The 20,737-nt window shown below is 38.0% G+C and overlaps 1 protein-coding gene and 1 long non-coding RNA gene across 8 annotated transcripts in view; both read left to right on the forward strand.

Annotated features, from left to right (window-relative positions):
• Positions 1–11,513, forward strand: part of LOC115505458 — a 56,217-nt gene extending 44,704 nt beyond the window's left edge. The window contains exon 2 of the long non-coding RNA XR_003966035.1: positions 11,363–11,513. This is a non-coding gene — a long non-coding RNA (uncharacterized LOC115505458). The remainder of the gene's footprint in view (positions 1–11,362) is intronic.
• Positions 1–20,737, forward strand: part of RABGAP1L (RAB GTPase activating protein 1 like) — a 774,838-nt gene that overhangs the window by 365,063 nt on the left and 389,038 nt on the right. The window lies entirely within an intron of this gene.

The following is a 20,737-nucleotide window of genomic DNA, read 5'->3' on the forward strand; positions in this document are numbered from 1 at the left end:
GTGCTTAGGTTCTTTACGTTTTAATTAATCTTCAGTGATGTAAAATCACTGGGCTCTAACAGTTTGATTTCAAACCTGTTTATGAGGCTAAGATGAAATGTGGCCGTTAGGTTCTCTCAACACCATTGTGTGTGCTTTATTGTGGTGAATATCAAAACAGCAGTTAATTATAGTAGTACCATTTCTGTTCTTCACCTCATTATCTCTGTCTTGCACTATTATTTTCTGTTGCTACTGGCTATACAGCATCAGGCCTGGCACCAGTGAAGTGTGAACACAATGCCAGCACTGCATTCAGCACAAGAATAGAAAGGCAGATGGCAGATTTTACTATTTATAGTCGGAGCCAATTTGCCTGAGGTGAGCCCTGCTGAAATGGTTCTTATCAGGAATGTTTTCATTTATTAAAGGGGTAAGGAAATGAAAGCCAAATAAAATACCTCAGTTCCCAGGATCCCCTCAGGACTCTGAGAGCAAAACTCTCACTATAGATTGGAAGGCAATTCCAAGTATCGATTATACATTTATGAACTAGAGAATTAGACATTTTTCTCCCTATTCTCAAAATAAAGACTTCAGGTTGGCAGCATTCTTTGTGGCAAAACTTGAGGAATTTATTGTTCAGTGAAATTGTGCTGCCATAGCAACTTGATACGGAGTGAATTTTAATTAATAGGGGTAAAATAGGTCTATGATAGGAACTAATTATTTAACACCATGAAATTTATGACTTCAACCATGAATAGTTTTTACTTTTCACTAATCATTTCTTGACTGCCATAGGAAAAAAACCACAAAATAACTTTCACATTTGATTTGTTACATTGTTTTTTTAAAGATGGATTGTTCAAAACTTTGATAAATATTTTATATTATCAGTTAGCATCTTGAAAGAATTTTGTATTCAAAATTAAATTAGCATGTGAATCATCTAGACTTTCTGAAATATAACAGGGAACTAATGAGAGTGGCAAATAAAATTCATATTCCACAGAAAATAAAGCATTTGTATTATACACTGAAAACTCATTCGATTCAGTCATGGTCATAAAAGAAAAATATTTTGATTGGATGTGTTGGAATTTAGCAGATTTAGTTAGATTCTAAATTATGCCAAAACATCTGTCCACTTTATTTTATTTGGCTGTGAGAAATTTACTTGCTTTAAAAAAAAATCCAAATGCTGGAATTCACGTTTATTTATAATTGTTATAAAGTTGAACTGCTGAAAATTACTCACTGAAGCCTTCTGACATTCTGACGTGCATTAATGCTTTCTGTTCCTGCACTTATATTAAATATTTACACACAAATGAAAATGGAAAAACTACCAATACCTGATTTGGGGTCCCTCTTTTTCCACTTGCAGTCACATACTTAGACACCTTTGGCCCCATAGGAAAAAATAATTTCAGAACTACCAATAACAGGAAGGAGAAAATGTTTTTGTTTTTAATAAAATGTTCTTCACATGTATGACATGCTGGCTGGATGTCTTCTGGCATGATTGTTACAGGTTGGCCTGCATTGTAGGTCTGGTTAGTATCTTTAAAAAGGCCACCTAGGAGCACCTGGGTGGCTCCGTCAGTTGAGCATCCGACTTCAGCTCAGGCCATGACGTCAGGGTTTATGAGATTGAGCCCTACATGGGGCTCCCTGCTGTCAGGGCAGAGCCTGCTTCGGATCTTCTGTCCCCCCTCCCTCTCCCTGCTCACCTTCTCTTTCTCAAAAATAAGTAAACATAAGAAAGAAAAGAAAAAAGGAAAGGAAAGGAAAGGAAAGGAAAGGAAAGGAAAGGAAACTTAAAAAAAAAAAAAAAGCCAACCGGGTAGATTTTGTTTGCCTCATGCAAAGGCACAGATAGCTGTGCTCTGGAAGTACAGATCTATTTTGTTTTTGTTTTTATTTGAGAGAGAGAGAGAGAGAGAGAGAGAGAGAGAGAGAGAGAGAGAGAGAAAGAGAGAGAGAGAGAACACGCACGCACGCAAGCAGGGAAGAGGGGCAGAGGAAGAAAGAGTGAGAACCTTATGCAGGCTCCAAGCTCAGCGAGGAGTCTGACCTGGGGCTGCATCCCACGACCCTGGGATCATCACCTGAGGCGAAATCAAGAGTCAGAAGCTCAACTGACTGAGCCTCCCAGGCGCCTCATTATACAGAACTATTTTGAAGTCCTGTGCAGTGTCTTGTACCAGACATTGGGAAAGGAAGTTTGTGAATCAGACGTTCAGTGGAACGTCTGATAATGTGTAATTTCACGGAGTGCCTCTGTACCAGGCCTGTAACAGTAAGGTTTCTTTGCCTCTCCAGTAGGGGGCGGACTCGCGTGAGTAGCGTCCTACTCGCGTGAGTAGCCAGTTGCCTCCTTGGTGCTTTCCCACCAGTCAGCTTGCAGGCAGCCAGCTCTGCACCAGGGGAGTGTAGGGAATCCTTCCTTTGGCCTGGAGCTCGGTGAGCTAGCAACAGTGCCGACGTAGAGAAGGCCAACGACTGCCAGCATGTACATTTTAAATACTGGTAAAATAAATATCTGTCATGAACTTACCGATTTTATTTAGATGAAATTACCAGTTGATTTAAAATTTTCACTTTTTTATGGCTTGTACTCCGAAAGATTGAAGAAGCTTACAGAAAAGTAGATTTGGAAAGGGACAGCTACTGTCTAAATTTAATTTTTTGCTCTGAATTTTCTGTTCACTTTTGAAAAACAGCAAAAAGTTAAAAAGGACTCTTAGGCATTGCAGATTAAAAATTTTTTTTTTCAACGTTTATTTATTTTTGGGACAGAGAGAGACAGAGCATGAACGGGGGAGGGGCAGAGAGAGAGGGAGACACAGAATCGGAAACAGGCTCCAGGCTCCGAGCCATCAGCCCGGAGCCTGACGCGGGGCTCGAACTCCCGGACCGCGAGATCGTGACCTGGCTGAAGTCGGACGCTTAACTGACTGCGCCACCCAGGCGCCCCTGACATTGCAGATTAAACACACGTTGGTAGCTCATGTCCTTCCCAAAACTTCTCTAAACGGAAAATAAAGAGATTTTAAACTAAATAAATTCACCAGGGCAAAGAAAATGGGAGAGGAGATAAGTTGTAAAATTTGGAAGATGGAAAGCAGATGCAGGAGTTAGACTAAGCAGACCTGAGAAAACTCACTTATAAGTTGGCAGTGGGGAAACTGCTGAGGAAACTCTGATTTACATACCAGGATCTCATAATTCTCAGGAATTGGAAACACTGGGTCCCTCTGGAAGTTGTAGTTAAAATGGGGTTCAAAACAGGACTAATTTAAACTCTGTTTAAGAAACACTTGTTTTCCAAGTTCCCATTCTGTGCACCATATAGCTGGCCTATAGTGCCTATCCTATGTGGCAGAAGACTGAAAGGTGTATTTTCTATAGAGGGTAAAATGAGGATATCAGAGTTGAGGACACCACAAAACAGTAAAAGGCAGAAGGGAGATGGATACTCTGTTGAAATCAGGTACAGTAAAAAATGTTTGCATGTTGAATGTTGAGACTTGCAGTCTTCTCCATCAGCCCACAGGATGTTAGTAATCAGCCTTTTTGTTGAGGTGAGAGATTGGAAGAATTTTCTTTTGGGAATGTAAGAAGTCCAAGAAAGAAAGATTCCTTGGGGTTCCCCAAGGAAATGGCTTAGTTGGATCATCCTTTAGTGAGCACCACTATATTCTTCTGACCTGCCACTCAGTTTAGAGTTCCCTACTCTTTTTTTTTTCAGCTTTATTGATATTATAATTGGCATATATATAACATTGTGTAAGTTTAAGGTGTATAATGTGATGATTTGATACACATCTATATTGTGATATGATTACCAGTAAGGTTAGTTAACACCTCCATCTTGTTACTTGTGTGTATGTTTGTGTGTGTGGTGGGGAGGTGTGTGAGAACATTTAAGATTTACTCTCTTAGCAACTTTCAAGTATATAATACAGTATTGTTAACTATGGTCACCAAGTTATACATTGGGTTCCATACAAATTTTAGGATAGTTTTTTCTATTTCTATGGAAAATGCTTTTGGAATTTTGATAGGCTTTGCATTGAATCTCTGCAATAGATGGCTTTGGGTTGTGTGGACATTTTAACAACAGTATTTCTTCCAATCCATGAACATGAGATATTTTTCCATTAATTTGTGTCTTCAGTTTTTTTCATCAGTCTCTTGTAGTTTTCAGTGCACTTTCACCTCCTTGGTTAAATTTATTTCTACATATTGTTCTTAATGCAGTTGTAAATGGGATCGTTTTATTTCTTTTTTAGATAGTTTATTGTTAGAGTACAATTAATGCAACTGATTTCGTGTGTTGATTTTTGTCATCCTGCGACTTTTCTGAATTTATTTATTAATTCTAACAGGTTTTGTTGAATTCTTTAAGATTTTCTCTATATAAGATCAGGTTATCTGAGAAGATGGCCACTTTTACTTATTTCTTTCTAAGTTGGAGGCTTTTTATGTCTTTTTCTTGCTTAATTGCTCTGATGAGGACTTGCAGTACTATCTTGACTGGGAGTTGTGAGACTGGACACCCTTGTCTTGTTTCTGATCTTAGAGGAAAAGATTTCAGCCTTTCATTATTGATATGATTTTAGTTGTGGGCTTGTCATTTATGGCTTTTAGTATGTTGAGGTTAGTTCCTTCTGTATACAACTTGTTGAGAGCTTTTAATCATGAAAAGATGTTGAATTTTATCAAATGCTTTTACTGTGTCTATTGAGAGATCATATGATTTTTATCTTTCATTCCATTGTTTATCACATTGATTGATTTGCAAACGTTGAACGATAATCATTGCATCTTAGGAATAAATTTCTCACGGTCATGGTGTATGATCCTTTTAGTATGTTGTTGAATCTGTTTTCGAGTATCTTGTTGACAATTTTTACATCTGTATTCATCTAATATATTGGCCTGTAGTTTTCTTTTCTTGTAGTGTCTTTGTCTGGCTTGATATCAGGATAATTCTGGACCCTTTAATATGAGTTTCGGAGTATCTTCTCTTCAATTTTTTTGGAAGTATTTGAGGAAGATTGGTATTAATTCTTTAAATGTTTTCCTAGACTTCATGAGTCAGTCTCCTTACTCCTTATTGGTCTCTTCAGATACGCTTTCTTCGTGATTCAACCTTGGTAGGTTGTAGTAACTAGGAATTTATTCATGTCTTCTAGGTTATCTGTTTTGGTGGCATTTAATTATTCTAGTAGTCTCTTATGATCCTTTGTATTTCTGTGGTATCAGTTATAGTGTTTCCTCCTTCATTTATGATTTTGTTTGAGAACTCTTGTTTTCTAAGTCTAGCTAAAATTTTGTCAATTTTATCTTTTCAAAGAACCAACTTTCAGTTTTCTTAATTTTTTCTATTGTTTCTCTAGTCTCTGTTTCATTTATTTCTACTCTGGTCTTCAGTTTCTGCTAACTTCAGTTTATTTTGTTCTTCTTTTTGTAGCTCCTTAACAGTAAAGTTAGGTTGCTTGAGATCTTTTTTTTTTCTTTTTTGAAAATTTCTTTCCTTTTTTTTTTTTTTAAGTTTATTTATTTTGAGAGAGAGAGAGCATGACCAGGGGAGGGACAGAGAGAGAGGGGGAGACCGAATCCCAGGCAGGCCTGCGCTGTCAGCACAGAGCCAGATATGGGGCTCGATCCCACAAACTGGGGATCATAACCTGTGCCGAAAACAAGTGTCAGACACTCAACCGACTGAGCCACTCAGGCACCCGAGATCTTTTTCTACATTAAATATAGGCATTTATTATGATAGATTTCCCTCTTAGATCTTTTGTTGCCTCTCCTAAGTTTTTGTATATTGTGCCCCATTTTCATTTGTTTCAAGATATTTTTTGATTTCCCCTTTGATTTTTCTTTGACCCATTGATTGTTCAAGAGTGTGTTAATTTCCACATATTTCTTTCTGTTACTGATTTCTACTTTCATATTGTCATCATTGGGAAAGATAATTTGGTATGATTTCAGTCGTGTTAAATTTGTTAAGACTTGTTTTGTGACCTAACATGTGATCCATCCTGGGGAATGCTTCACATGCATTTGCAAAGGATGGATTGCTGCCATTGAGGTTCTATAAATGTCTATTAGGTCCATTTGGTCTAACATATAGTTCAAGTCCAATGTTTCCTTACTGATTTTGTCTTGACTGATCTATTGTTGCAGCTGGGGTATTGAAGTTCTCTACTATGTATTCCTGTCTGTTTATTCTTTCAGATTGGTTAGTGTTTGCTTAATATATTTAGATGTTCTCATGTTGGGCATATGTATTTGGAATTGTATCCTCTTGATGAATTAGCCCTTCTATCATTATATAATTCTTCGTCTCTTTTCATAGTTTTTTATTTAAAATCTGTTTTTTTTCTCCCTAATATATACAGCTACCTCTCATCTCTTTGGGTTTTTATTTGCATGGAATATCTTTTTCCATCTCTTCACTTTGAGCCTATGTGTATCCTTAAAGTTGAAGTGAGCCTTTTGTAGGCAGAATATAGCTGAGTCTTATTTTTTCTTCTTTAAAAAAAAATTTTTTTATGCTTATTTTTGAGAGACAGAGTGTGAGCAGGGGAGATGCAGAGAGAGAAGGAGACACAGAATCTGAAGCAGTCTCCAGGCTCTGAGCTGTCAGCACAGAGCCTGACACGGGGCTCAAACTCATGGACCATGAGACCATGACCTGAGCTGAAGTTGGACACTGAACCAACTAAGTCACCCAGGCGCCCCTTATTTTTTTCTTAATAATTGAGCCACTCCATGACTTCCGATTGGAGAATTTAATCCATTTAAGGATTTACTATTACCATTGTAATTAATTGTTTTCTGGCCATTTTGTAGTTCATTTGTTCTTTTCTTCCTCCCTTGTTGTCTTCCTTAGTGACTTGATGATTTTCTTTAGTGGTATGCTTTGATTCCCTTCTCTATATCTCTTGTGTATCTACTGTAGATTTTTTGCTTTGTGGGTTACCATGGGGCTTATGTAAAACACCTTGTAACAGTCCTTTTTAAGCTGATTACAACTAACTCCAGTCCCATGCAAAAGCTCCTAACCCTTAACTGCCCCCCCCAACATTTTCTGTTTTCCGATCTCACAATTTACATCTTTTTATACTGTGTATCCATTAACAAATTATTATACTTATTTTTATTACTTTTGTCTATTAACCTTTTTACTAGAGTTGTTAACACACCACATATTATAGTACTAGAGTATTCTGAATTTGACTGTATACTTACCTTTACATTTACTTTAAAAAGTATTTTATATTTTCATGTATTTTTTTTAATTTTTTTTGACGTTTTATTTATTTTGAGACAGGAAGAGACAGAGCATGAACAGGGGAGGGTCAGAGAGAGAGGGAGACACAGAATCTGAAGCAGGCTCCAGGCTCTGAGCTGTCAGCACAGAGCCCGACGCGGGGCTCGAACTCACGGACCGCGAGATCATGACCTGAGCTGAAGTCGGACGCTTAACGACTGAGCCACCCAGGCGCCCCTCATGTATTTTTATATTACTAATTAGTGATCTTTCATTTCAGATTGAAAAACTTCTTTCAGCATTTCTTGTAAAGCAGGTCTGGTGATGATGAACTCCTTCAGTATTTGTTTATTTGGGAAGGCTTTATCTTGCCTTCATTTCTGAAGAACAGGTTTACCAGTAAAGTATCCTTAGTTGTAATTTTTTTTTTCTCTCAGCACTTTGAATATTCAGTCTCCCCTGGCCTGCAAAGTACCTGCAGAGAAATCTTTTTATACCCTTATAGGTTCACTTGTATGTGAGGAATTGTTTATCTTCTGATTTTAGACAGTGTATGACAATGTATCTTGGAGAAGATCATTTAGAGTTGAAATTTTTCAGGGAGTTATAAGCTTCAGAAACTTGGATGTCAATATCTCTCCCTACATTTGGGGAGTTCTCAGCCATTATTTCTTTACATAAGCTCTCTGTCCATTTTTCCCTCCCTTCTCCTGCTGGGTTTCCAGTAATACATAGATTGTTTCTTTTAATGGAATCCTGTAGTTCATGTAGGCTTTCTTCATTTGTTTTCATTCTTTTTTTATTTGTTCTCCTGTGACTAGATAGTTTAAAATGACCTGTGTTCTATTTCACAGATTTCTTTCTTCTGCTTGCTCCAGTCTGCTGCTGCTGCTCTTTGCTGCGTTTTTCATTTCCTTCATTATACTCTTCAGCTCCAGAATTTGGGTTATCTGTTACAGCTTTTTTGTCATTATTGTTCATGTAGTTTTCCTGATTTTGTTGCATTATTTTTCTGTGTTTTCTTGTAGCTCATGGAGCTTCCTTAAAAATTTTTTTATAGTCTCCTGATTTGTTCATTTTGGCCACTCTGACTGGCGTGAGGTGATACCTGAGTGTGGTTTTGATTTGTATTTCCCTGATAAGGAGCGACGCTGAACATCTTTTCATGTGCCTGTTGGCCATCTGGATGTCTTCTTTAGAGAAGTGTCTATTCATGTTTTCTGCCCATTTCTTCACTGGGTTATTTGTTTTTCGGGTGTGGAGTTTGGTGAGCTCTTTATAGATTTTAGATACTAGCCCTTTGTCCGATATGTCATTTGCAAATATCTTTTCCCATTCCGTTGGTTGCCTTTTAGTTTTGTTGGTTGTTTCCTTTGCTGTGCAGAAGCTTTTTATCTTCATAAGGTCCCAGTAATTCACTTTTGCTTTTAATTCCCTTGCCTTTGGGGATGTGTCGAGTAAGAGATTGCTACGGCTGAGGTCAGAGAGGTCTTTTCCTGCTTTCTCCTCTAAGGTTCTGATGGTTTCCTGTCTCACATTTAGGTCCTTTATCCATTTTGAGTTTATTTTTGTGAATGGTGTGAGAAAGTGGTCTAGTTTCAACCTTCTGCATGTTGCTGTCCAGTTCTCCCAGCACCATTTGTTAAAGAGGCTGTCTTTTTTCCATTGGATGTTCTTTCCTGCTTTGTCAAAGATGAGTTGGCCATACGTTTGTGGGCCATGGGGGAGAGGAAGGAAAAAAAAAAGAGGTTAGAGTGGGAGAGAGCCAAAGCATAAGAGACTGTTAAAAACTGAGAACAAACTGAGGGTTGATGGGGGGTGGGAGGGAGGGGAGGGTGGGTGATGGGTATTGAGGAGGGCACCTTTTGGGATGAGCACTGGGTGTTGTATGGAAACCAATTTGTCAATAAATTTCATATATATAAAAAAAATTTTTTTTAAAGGAAAATTTACCCATTTATTGGGAAAATTGCAGATCACCCATTTCTCTGGGGTTGGTTGGTGGAAAATTATTTTATTCTTTTTGTGGTGTTGTACCTCGTTGTGTTTTTTTGTTGTTTTTTCATATTCCTTGAAGTGTGGCATTGCTGTCTTCACATTTGTAGATGGAGTTACTTCCTTCAGTCTTTACTGATTGCTTCGAGAGAGAAATATCATCCATCAGCCATGATAGGGATTCTGAGGCTTTCTTAGAGTTTTTTCTATGGATATGCCTCTTCCACACTTCTTGTCTCCTCTTATGGGGGACTTCTTAAGCTTGTATGACTTGTATGACTTCTCTTGATCTTGTACAACCTTACTTCCCCTAGAGTGGTGCTGAATTCTCAAGGTTGTGTGGTTTCTCCCAGTCCCACAGTGTTGGACTCATTTTCTTTGCGTGCTTACTAGTAGTCTGCAAAGGCTTGCTCTTGCTCTATTGGGCTGTGCATAGAGAGCTGACCATGAGTTGGAGGTGTGTGTGGGTGAGGTACACAGAGCATTGGGGTCCCCATTGGGAGGCCTGTTGGAGGATTTGCAGGTGAGGCATTCCCTGGGGCTCACGGACAGCCTTACTGATAGAGTGTGCCATGTGGTTAGTAGGATTCACATCCCTTTAATGCCCTTCAAAAGCCTCAGCTGCTGTTTGCCTAGCTGTTGCCTCACTCGCCTGTCATGCAGCACACCTTAGTATTCTAGATGGGGCAAGACATAAGTGGGTCTTTTTGGCAGTGCCCTGCAAAGCTGGGAAAGTCAGTCCCTACTCTTAAACATGAGCAAATAGCCAAATATCATTAGGCATTAGAAGGAAACGTTTGACATAAAACAAAACAAAACAACCAACCAAACAGATAAAGCCACTTAGCACAAAGAATGTGCAGGGAGAAGAAAGGAACATAAAAAATAAAATTAACATCTTCAGAGGAAAGAGATGATGAAATAAAAAATATTCATACATATGTGTTCCTATAAGTGGTAACAGGGAATTAAAATTAGCTAGTGGAATTAAAAAAAAAAAACAGCAATATTTATTTATTTATTTATTTATTTATTTATGCTTATTTTTGAGAGAGAGAGTGTGTGTATGTCAACAGGGGAGGTGCAGAGAGAGAGAGAGAGAGACACAGAATCCAAAGTAGGCTCTAAGCTCAGCTGTCAGCACAGAGCCTGAAGTGGGACTAGAACCCATGAACCGTGAAATCATGACCTGAGTGAAAGTTGGATGCTTAACTGACTAAGCCATACAGGGACCCCCAAAAAAACAGCAAAATTTTAAAACATAATTGAATAAAGGGTTATAAAGTGAAGTTGAGGAAATCTTACAGCAAATAGACACAAATACAGAGGTAGAAAGTAGACTAGATAATTTAAAGTTAGATCACAGCATTAAAAAGAACAAATTTGGGGCATACACAACAACATGCGTGAGTCTGAAGACACAGTTATTTAGTGAAAGAAACCAGTCACAAAGAAGTATACGGTGTATGTTCCCAGTTATAGGATTTCAAGGACAATCAAAACTGTGGTTGGGGATAGTGACTACCTGTCAGGGGTGGGTATAATACAGGATAGTATATTGATATAAGAGTGGTTCTCTATGTATATATGCATGTAAACACTCTTTGACGTATATATTTAACTTTTATGTACCTTACTGTGTAAGTTATTAACTCTGTAAAAATAGAGGAAAAAAATATTAGACAATCCCAGTGACCCATCACTTGGATAGTATAACTCTATGAGACAGAAATAAAGGACAGGGAAGAAAAGAAATAATTCAGGGACATTGTCTGGTATTGAGGACATGAGTTTCCAGAATGAAAGGGCACACCAGGTATCCAGCATATTGGGTAAAAATAGACAGGTGCCAACACATATTATTGGGTTTTCATACAGTCCTAAAAACAAATGTTCCTAAAAGCTTCCAAAGAGGAAAAAATAGGTTTGTTCTTAATAGCAGAACTGGAAGCTAGAAGACAATGGAACAACACCTTCAAATATGTGAGGGATAATTAATTCCAACCTAGAATTCTATACCCAAGAAAATTACCAAAATATGAATAGATTAAACACATTTTTAGATGTGCTAGGTCTTAATCTGTCCTTTTTCAGAAAGCTACTGTGAAATGCTCACCATGAAAATAAGAGAAAAAACAAGAAGAAAGACAGACCTATAACAAATAGAAGATCTACCATGACAAGGAGATACAGAAAACCCTCATGATGAGGGAAAGGAGAATTTGAGCCTGATAACCAGTGGGAGGACCAGTGAGCAGCCAGTTCAGGTCTGAATCTGAAAGGATCTGAGGAGACTTTTTTTTTTCAAGAAGATGGAGTTGATGAAATATTGAGAGTATTTGAATCTATTGAGAGGAGATTTACAAAATTAGAGGAAAGTTATGGGTATGTAGAAAACTGAGACAATTATGAACTCTGAGTTGGGAGAAAGAATATGGAAAAGGGAAAAGAAAAATGATAATACTATATTACATGGTTCAGATACGAATAGCTTATGTGATTTCATAACTCTAGTACTAAAAATGTCCCCAGATAGTGTACTACATACAATGTAATACTATGCAGCAGTCACAAATATACCTTCCAACATGGACACCAAAAACATAATGTGGGGAAAAGCAAGTTAAGGAATACAGGCCACTTGATGCCATTTATATCGAGTGTTTTATGAGATGTTTCTAAAAACTCAAAACATAAAAATTTATATTTCGGGGTGCCTGAGTGGCTCATTCGGTTAAGGGTCCGGTTGCAGCTCAGGTCATGATCTCACGGTTTGTGGGTTCGAGCCCTGCATCAGGCTCTGGGCTGAAAGCCTGCTTTGGATTCTGTGTCTCCCTCTTTCTCTGCCCCTCCCCCACCTGTACTCCGTCTTTCTCTGTCTCTCAAAAATAAATGTTAAAAAAAAGTACATTTCCGGGGTGCCTGGGTGGCTCAGTCGGTTAGGCGGCTGACTTCGGCTCAGGTCATGATCTCGTGGTCTGTGAGTTCTAGCCCCGCATTGGGCTCTGTGCTGACAGCTCAGAGCCTGGAGCCTGCTTCATATTCTGTGTCTCCCTCTCTCTGACCCTCCCCTGTTCATGCTCTGTCTCTCCCGGTCTCAAAAATAAATAAATGTTAAAAAAATTTTTTTAAAAAGAAAAAAAAAGTACATTTCCATATCAGAGTCTAAAAAGTAAATGTCACAAATATCATGGAATCCCTCTGTGTACTTCTCTCTGTTATCCCTCTGTCTTTGCCTGAAGTTACCCATTATGTAGAACTTCACATTTTTTCTTCCTATGTATGTCTTTATAATATATATATCCCCATTCTATATATCCTTAAACAATTATTTATCAAGTTGAATATTTTTAAACTTTGTGTAATGGGTGGTATACTGTATGTAACTTCTAGCAGTTTGCTTTATTTATTTATTTATTTATTTATTTATTTATTTATTTATATTTTTGGCTCAACACTAATAAACTATTGTGAAATATTTAGGGATGCCAGGATGGCTCAGCCAGTTAAGCATCTGACTTGATTTTGGTTCAGGTCATGATTTCACGGTTCATGAGATCAGACTCCCGTCAGGCTCTGTGCTGACAGTGTGGAGCCTGCTTGGGATTCTCTCTCCCCCTCTCTGTTCCTCCCCTTCTTGTGTGTGCACGCGTTCTCTCTCTCTCTCTCTCTCTCTCTCTCTCTCTCTCTCTCTCTCTCAATATTTATATAATGGCTACAGCAGTTATAATAAACTAGAACTGATACATAGACAAATGTCAAAGATACAATGAGGAACCTCTTTTTTTTTTTGAGTGTGAGTGTGCACGCACATGAGTGAGCAAGGGATGGGCAGAGGGGAGTGAGGGAGAGAATCTTAAGCAGGCTCCACATCCAGATAGGAGGAGCCCCACGTGGGTTTGATCTCACAACCGTGAGATCATGACCTGAACCGAAATCAAGAGTCAGAAGCTTAAACGACTGAGCCACCCAGGTGCTCTGAGCCTCCTTTATTTTTTTTTCAATTTTTTAAAACTTTTTTTAATGTTTACTTATTTTTGAGAGAGAGGCAGAGCATGAGTGGGGGAGGGGCAGAGAGAGAGGGAGACACAGAATCCAAAGCTGGCTCCAGGCTCTGAGCTGTCAGCACAGAGCCCGACGTGGGGCTCAAACTCATGAGCCATGAGCTCAGGACCTGAGCCAAAGTTGGACGCTTAACTGACTGAGTCACCCAGGTGCCACCTTCCCCCTTTTTTTTGTGGGGAGATGAAATGTGGCTTCTAGTGACAGTTTTGTTGCTGGGCAGTATTTGTAGGGTAAAGGTGCTTTTTCTGTCAGAAATTGATTGGGAGATTTTTTTTTAAATGTTTATGTATTTTGAGAGACAGAGTGTGAGCAGGGGAGGGGCAGAGAGAGAGAGAGAGAGAGAGAGAGAGAGAGAGAGAGAGAATCCCAAACTGTGCTGACAGTATAGAGCCCTATGTGGGGCTCACTCTCCCCAACCGTGAGATCCTGACCTGAGCTGAAATCAAGAGTCCGATGCTTAACTGACTGAGCCACTCAGGTGCCCTGCCCCCCCCCCCACAGCATCCTTTTTTAATGAGTTTTCCTTATTCTAACTTGTTGCATTACATTTCATATAAATGTTCGGTTTCTAAAATTTTTTATTGTGAGTTAAACATAATGAACTCCATTAACTCCTAGACATAGTTCAAAAATACCCTTTTTAAAGACACCATGTTTTATACTCAGTGGCTTATTACCAAGGAGTTTCCAAAAAATTAATATAATTGAATTCACTGGGGTCATGTTCACATGATGATAAAAAGCTGAGGGGCGCCTGGGTGGCTCGGTCGGTTAAGCGTCCGACTTCGGCTCAGGTCATGATCTCGCGGTCCGTGAGTTCGAGCCCTGCATCGGGCTCTGTGCTGACAGCTAAGAGCCTGGAGCCTGTTTCAGATTCTGTGTCTCCCTCTCTCTCTGCCCCTCCCCTGTTCATGCTGTCTGTCTCTCTCTGTCTCAAAAATAAATAAACGTTAAAAAATAAAAATAAAAATTAAAAAAAGCTGAAAGGTGGTATAGTTTATATCCCTGTTGTTGTTGTTGTTGTTGTTGTTGTTGTGTGTGTGTGTGTGTGTGTTTTAAGGAAAAAAATGTTTGAATGCCACAGTTTAATTTGATACCATAAGTGTTACGGACTGCCCGTTTGTGTCCTTCCCTGCCTCAAATTCGTGGGTTGAAACCCTAATCCCCAATAGGATGGTATTCGTAGGTGAGGTCTTTGGGAGGTAATTTAGGTCATGAGGATGCAGCCCCCGTGATGAGATTCGTGTTCTTTACAAGGAGAGGGAGAAAGCTAGCCTCTGTCTCTCATCCGTGCGGGGATGCAATAAGAAGGTGGCCATCTGTAAACCAGGAAGAAAGCTTTCACCAGAACCTGACCGTACTGGTACCTAAAGTCTTGGACTCCAGCTTCTAGAACTATAACAAATAAATGTTTGTTGTTTAAGCCAACCAGCCTATGGTGGTTTGTTATAGTAGCCGAAGCTAAGACAGTAAGGTTAAGTCTTGCCCAGTGTTTTCTGTCTGTTGCGTTTAAGACAGTTTGCGTGCATCTTTTATGTACAAGCAGTTTTGTTTTTTGAAATTTTATCAGTCAAAATACAACTAAATTATATTTAAGTTAAATAATTTATCTTTTTTTTTTACAAGGAATAAAAATAAGGATCTTAAGGATTAAAGGAAGCCTTTTAGAAGGATAACAGATAAAGGGAGCAGAAATAAACCTGAGATTATTTCTTTTAGAAATTTCTGAGTTGTAGATTTGGTTGGTCATTTCTCTCCTACGTGCTCTTAGGAGGTGCCCCAGATATTACCTGGAATCATTTTTTTTTTAGGGGGAAATGGCGAGAGGGTTTCTCTGAAGCAGTGCTCTCAAAGTTTGGTGTTGATTAGAATCACCTGGAGAGCTTCTTCAAGCACAGATTGCTGGGCCACATCTCCAAAATTCTTTATTAATTCAATTGGGGTAGAGCTTGAGATTTTGTATTTTTTATTAAGTTCCCAAGTGATGCTTCTCAGAAGCTCCACTGAGCTGCTGAGAGAGTGCCCTGAGCTGCCAAGTGTTGGAGTAGCAATTAAAGCATTAAGCCCAAAGTGAAAGAATTAAGCCTTTAATCACTTATTGGTGTGGTGTAAGCAAGAGTATAAAAATGGTGGGAACGCTGACTCTTTTCCATTTCTATTTCCCCCATCGAAGGGCACACTGGTTGAGGGTCAAGTGGATAAACACAGATGTCCTCTCACTGTTGAGGGGGCTCTGAACAAAAAGCTCCCGATGGGGTCTGGGGAGGGTGAGGCAGCAGGAGTACGAGTGGAAAGTACTGAGTGGGCGGGGGGGGGGGTTATATTCATGCTCCTGTCGTTCCCCCACACTCCCAACCCCACCAATGCCAGCGATCTAGGAATGAAGGCACCAGGGCTAGCAATATAAATTGCAGGGGCGGGGAGGGAGCACGATTAGCCAGGGGGCCCTAGCCCTTGGCTGCGACTCCTTTTAGACTGCAGTGCATTGGCTATGCACCAAGTCTGGTGTGATACAGCTCTCCCCACAAGGTTTGCCTGGTAAAGCCTTTGCAATTGCCTTGATCAGGCCTGAGAAATCACACACAGGTTTTTAACCGGGAGCTGGACTCTGCAGTGCTGATGTTGTTGGCTAGAGAAGCACACTTTGAGAACCACGGATCTAGAGTCTAAAGATGGTGGTGCTCTTTCATCTGCCACTCCAGCTCGTTCCTGCTTACGATCTTTATCCCACTGAATTGTCACGTTTTCAAAATAATTCTCATGCGTCATTGTAAGACAGCTTTCAACCATCTGTTAACTAGTAAATATTAGCCTTGTCACTAAGTAATAATATAAAATGTTTGCAGTATGATTAGATGCTAAACCTTACTGTATTTGAAGTTGTATGTAAACTCTCAACAGTTGAAAACTAATGTGGTTTGGCTACCAGTTTGTTAAAACCGTAGTCCTCTGCCTTAAGTATAGCTCTTTGTATTGTAACAAATAGCATAGTGGTTACAATGTTAAGGCTTTGGGTGAAGCCAGATTTCTCCACTTTCTGGCGTGGTTTTGCCTCTTTGTAGCTCTGGGAGTTGAAATGCTACTTAACCTCACCAAGTTTCAGCTTCTTCATCTATAAAATGAGAATAACAATAGCAGCTATCTCATAAGGTTGTTGTGAGGATTGTTACCTGTAAAGTGTAAAGAACAGTGTGTAGCTTCATGGTGAACATACAGTCAACATGAACAGCTGTTATTAAAATTGCTATAATGTTATTCTCCCTAAGGACCTTTATGTCACATTACTTCCTAAAAATAATGAGTCATTTGCTATAAACAGATACTTTTCTTTTCTGATATATATATTTTTCACAGCTACTAGCTCTTTGTACTGTGCTTTACTGTGAACTGTGGATAATATTTAGCCTTTTCAGTATTATTCATTACTAGGACACAAAATTGAATTTTGTAACTATAAGGTAAATAATAAAATCTGAGTACATTAGCTCTTTAGCTTTGAAGGTGAGTGGTTGTTTTTCAATTGCGATTTGTTTCAAGGTATGTATGTCGTGTTATGTATTTTATTCTTTTTTCTCGGTCTACTAGGACAAAATAATTTTTGAAATGATTTTCATAATTATTTTCTTCTTCCAGTGTTGGTGTATTGCATTATAAAGCACATATATAAAGGATTTGTGTCCTCGGCAGTTATTTTTATTTTTAATAGAAATATGATTATATTTGATTGATTTCAGAAGTTCTGTTTTGTGGTATTCTTACCCAAGTAACTCTTTGCTTATCTCTTTTGAATATGGTTAAATTTTTTTCTTTGTCATTATGGGGCCCATATTAGATGAACCTCCTACCATGACCGGGGTTCTTAATATTCTGGGGAGATGAGAATAGATGAATTTAGGGTAAGGAACTTCTCTTGCAATAGATAAAGCTTCGAGGACTCTTCATGAGATTCTGTAAGTATTTAGATCCAAAAGTGAAGGCAGTGACTAGAGTATCTTGAAATCGGAAGTATAGTGATACGGAATGCAATTATTGTCAAGAAAACTTCAAGGGACAAAAAAAAGAAAGAAAAATATTATGTATATCAAGAAGAAAGTAAATAGTGGTATCTACAATTAAGCTATAAAAGGAAAGCAGGAAGAAGTAAAACAATGAGATCTCATAGAGAAATTAAGAAAAGCAATTTAGTGCCTAAACATTAAGTAAAATTAAACATCAAGGGAACATAAGCCTATTGATATGCAAGAAGATGAAGGTTGGTTTAAAAGTGAAACCCTGAGGTTCTTTTTCTGACTTAAAAAAAAAAAAACTCAGTTGCCAAGAAAGAAAAAGTGATAAAATCTTGAATATCGTTAGATACTCAATTTTCTTGAGAAAATTGAAACTTTTATTGTCAGGTATAGATTATTGGGGATTTCAAACAGGTTGACAGCCTACAACCTGCAGGCCAAATCTGGTTTGCTGCCTGCTTTTGTGTGGAATGAGAGCTGAGAATGTTTCTTACATTTTAAATGGTGGGGAAAAGTCAAAAGGGGAATAATATTTTGTGAGATGAGAAAAATACATGAACTTCAGATTTCATTGCCCATAAATAAATTTTTCATGTTGCACAGCCAAGCTCCTTCATTTGCTATTATTTACGGCTGCTGTGCACTACAAAGACAGAGTACAGAGTTGCAGCAGACACGATATGGCCCACACAGATTAAAATATTTATTATCTGGCCCATTACAGAAAAGCTTTGCAGACCCCTGCTCTTGCCCATCTGCATTCTTTGCGGCTTCTGAATACCCCCCTGTGTCTTCCTGCTCTCATGCCCTTGCTCACACTGCTGTTTCATTGTCCTCCTGACTGTCTCCATATGTCAGAATACTATTGACGTTTTAAGACCCAATTCAGATGCCTCACCTCCACAAGAATATAATTTCTTCTACCATTTGATCCCCAAAGAACTTGGTTTGTAGTTTTCTTTGAATACTTTTAATATTCAGCTGTCCACTGTGGATACTTGTGAACCTATGTTATATTTGCATTTTTATTCCTCATAAAAAACGAGCAGAGTCAGAGGAGAGGTGGGTAATGGAACTAACATTTACCAAATACGAGGATCTTTACATGTGTTTTCCTTCCTCTTATGTTACCTAATGGGCACTTAAATATTTTTTTTAACAAATTAATAAAATGTATCTGATTTAGCCTGTCAGTCACTAACATCTTTTCTTTTTTTTTGAAGCACAGTTGACATACTATATTATTTTCAGGCATTCAGTATAGTGACTCGAGAGTTCTGTATATCACTCAGTGCTCACCATGATCAGCGTAATCCCCATCTGTCACCATATAACATTATCACAAGAGTTTTGACTATATTTCCTATGCTGCCTTGGCTGTATTTTTCATCCCCATGACTTACTTATTTAAAACTGGAAGCTTGTTTTTCTGACTCCCCTTTTCCTGTTTTGCCCAACCTTCTACACCCTTGTGCTCTGGCAGCCCTCAGTTGTTCTGTATATGAGTCTGTGTTTTTTGTTTGTTTGTTTGTTTTTTAGATTCCATATATAAGTGAAATCATACAGTACTTGTCTTTCTCTGTTTGACTTATGTCACTTAGCATAATACCCTCTAGGTCTATTCATGTTGCTTCAAATGGCAAGGTCTCATTCATTTTTATTGTTGAATGACATTCCATTGTGTGTATACACACACACACACACACACACACACACACACACACCTTCATCCATTCATCTGTCGATAGACACTTAGGTTCCTTCCATATGTTGGCCGCTGCAAATAAACATAGGGGTCCATATGTCTTTTCCAATTGGTGTTTTGCTTTTTCTGGGTAAATACCCAGTAGTAGAATTACCGGATCATACGGTATTTTTACTTATAATTTTTTGAGAAACTTCCATACTGTTTTCCACCGTGGTTGTATCAACTTATATTCCCACCAACAGTGCACAAAGGTTCCCTTTTCTCCACATCCTCACCAACACCTATTATTTCTTGTCTTTTTTGGTCCTAACCATTCTGACTGACGCAAGGTGATTAAATCATTGTGGTTTTGATTTGCATTTCCCTGACAATTAGTGATTTTGAGTATCGTTTCATGTGCCTATTGGCCGTGTGTGTATTTTTTTTGGAAAAATGTCTATTCAGGTCTTCTATTTTTAAATCACAGTATTGTTTTGTTTTGTTTTTGTTTTGTTTTTTTGCTTTTGAGTTGTATGAGTTCTTTATCTATTTTTGATATTAATCTGTTACTGGATATGTCATTTGCAAATGTCTTCTCCCATTCAGTAAGTTGCCTTTTTGTTTTTTTGGTGATTACTAACATCTTTTAAAAATCTAGTCAGTGCCAGCCTTTCATTAATTTATTAGCTGATCAAGATGTAAATACTCCATAAATAATTTATTTTTAGCTCCAGAATTTACTTTTGGGATTTCATTATCAATATAAATTTTCTTTTCTTTAGGAAATATATTTTCAAAAAATAGAACTACATAATTTTCTTTCTTTTTTTTTTTTCTTTTACCATACTTAACTTTCCTGCAACTCTTTCTCCCCTGAAATAAGAGAGCTCCTTGTTGTTTTCAGACTCATACAAAGCAGCAAGTTAAGCAAAGTAGTTCGAATTTTAATTGTTACCCAGAGCAGGTCTAATAGTGAAGTGGATTGTACACCTAGGTGCATTTTGAGCTTTGTGTAGTTTCAGTGAGTGCGGGGCGGGGGAGGGTGTCAAAGGGTTGGTTATAGAATTTTGTTACTAATCATTAGTTGAGCGACTAACTTGTCAACAAAATACTTGGATAGTGCCATGAGTGTGGTTGCTTGAAAGTAACATTTACCTAATCTATTGTACTTGTTGTAGTAGATTGTGATAATAAACAATTCAGTAAAATTTAACTAAATTAATAAACTAGAAATAAATCCTAGTGCAACAATTATAATACTTATGTTTTGCTGATTTAGAAAGATAAAGGTAACCTAACTTAATTTTTAGAAATGCAATTATTAAATCAGTAAACTAAAAGAAATTTTGCTCAGAAAAGGATGATTTTGGATACTGCCTTTAGCACGATTCTAAATTTGTAATTGTGGTAGTTTAATTGATGTGACTTCTCTTGTTTAGTGTTTTATGAATACTTTTGTTTTTCTATATATGTGATCTCAAATCTATATATGAATAATATATATATGATCTATAATATACATATGATATATGTATATATGAATAAAAATTGGAGACTCTGTATTTTTTTGCTTTGTTTTTTTTAAACCTGTCCCCCCCAAATTATAATTCTGTGCCTTTCTGGCTTCATACTTGTTGTAGATCATTTTAATAAACCATCATTCCATACACCACTCCCCACCAGGCATATCCTTTATTTGAAACCAGTTGT

The sequence above is a fragment of the Lynx canadensis genome, chromosome F1 (genome assembly GCF_007474595.2).
Source record: "Lynx canadensis isolate LIC74 chromosome F1, mLynCan4.pri.v2, whole genome shotgun sequence".
Classification (NCBI taxonomy): Eukaryota; Metazoa; Chordata; class Mammalia; order Carnivora; family Felidae; genus Lynx; species Lynx canadensis.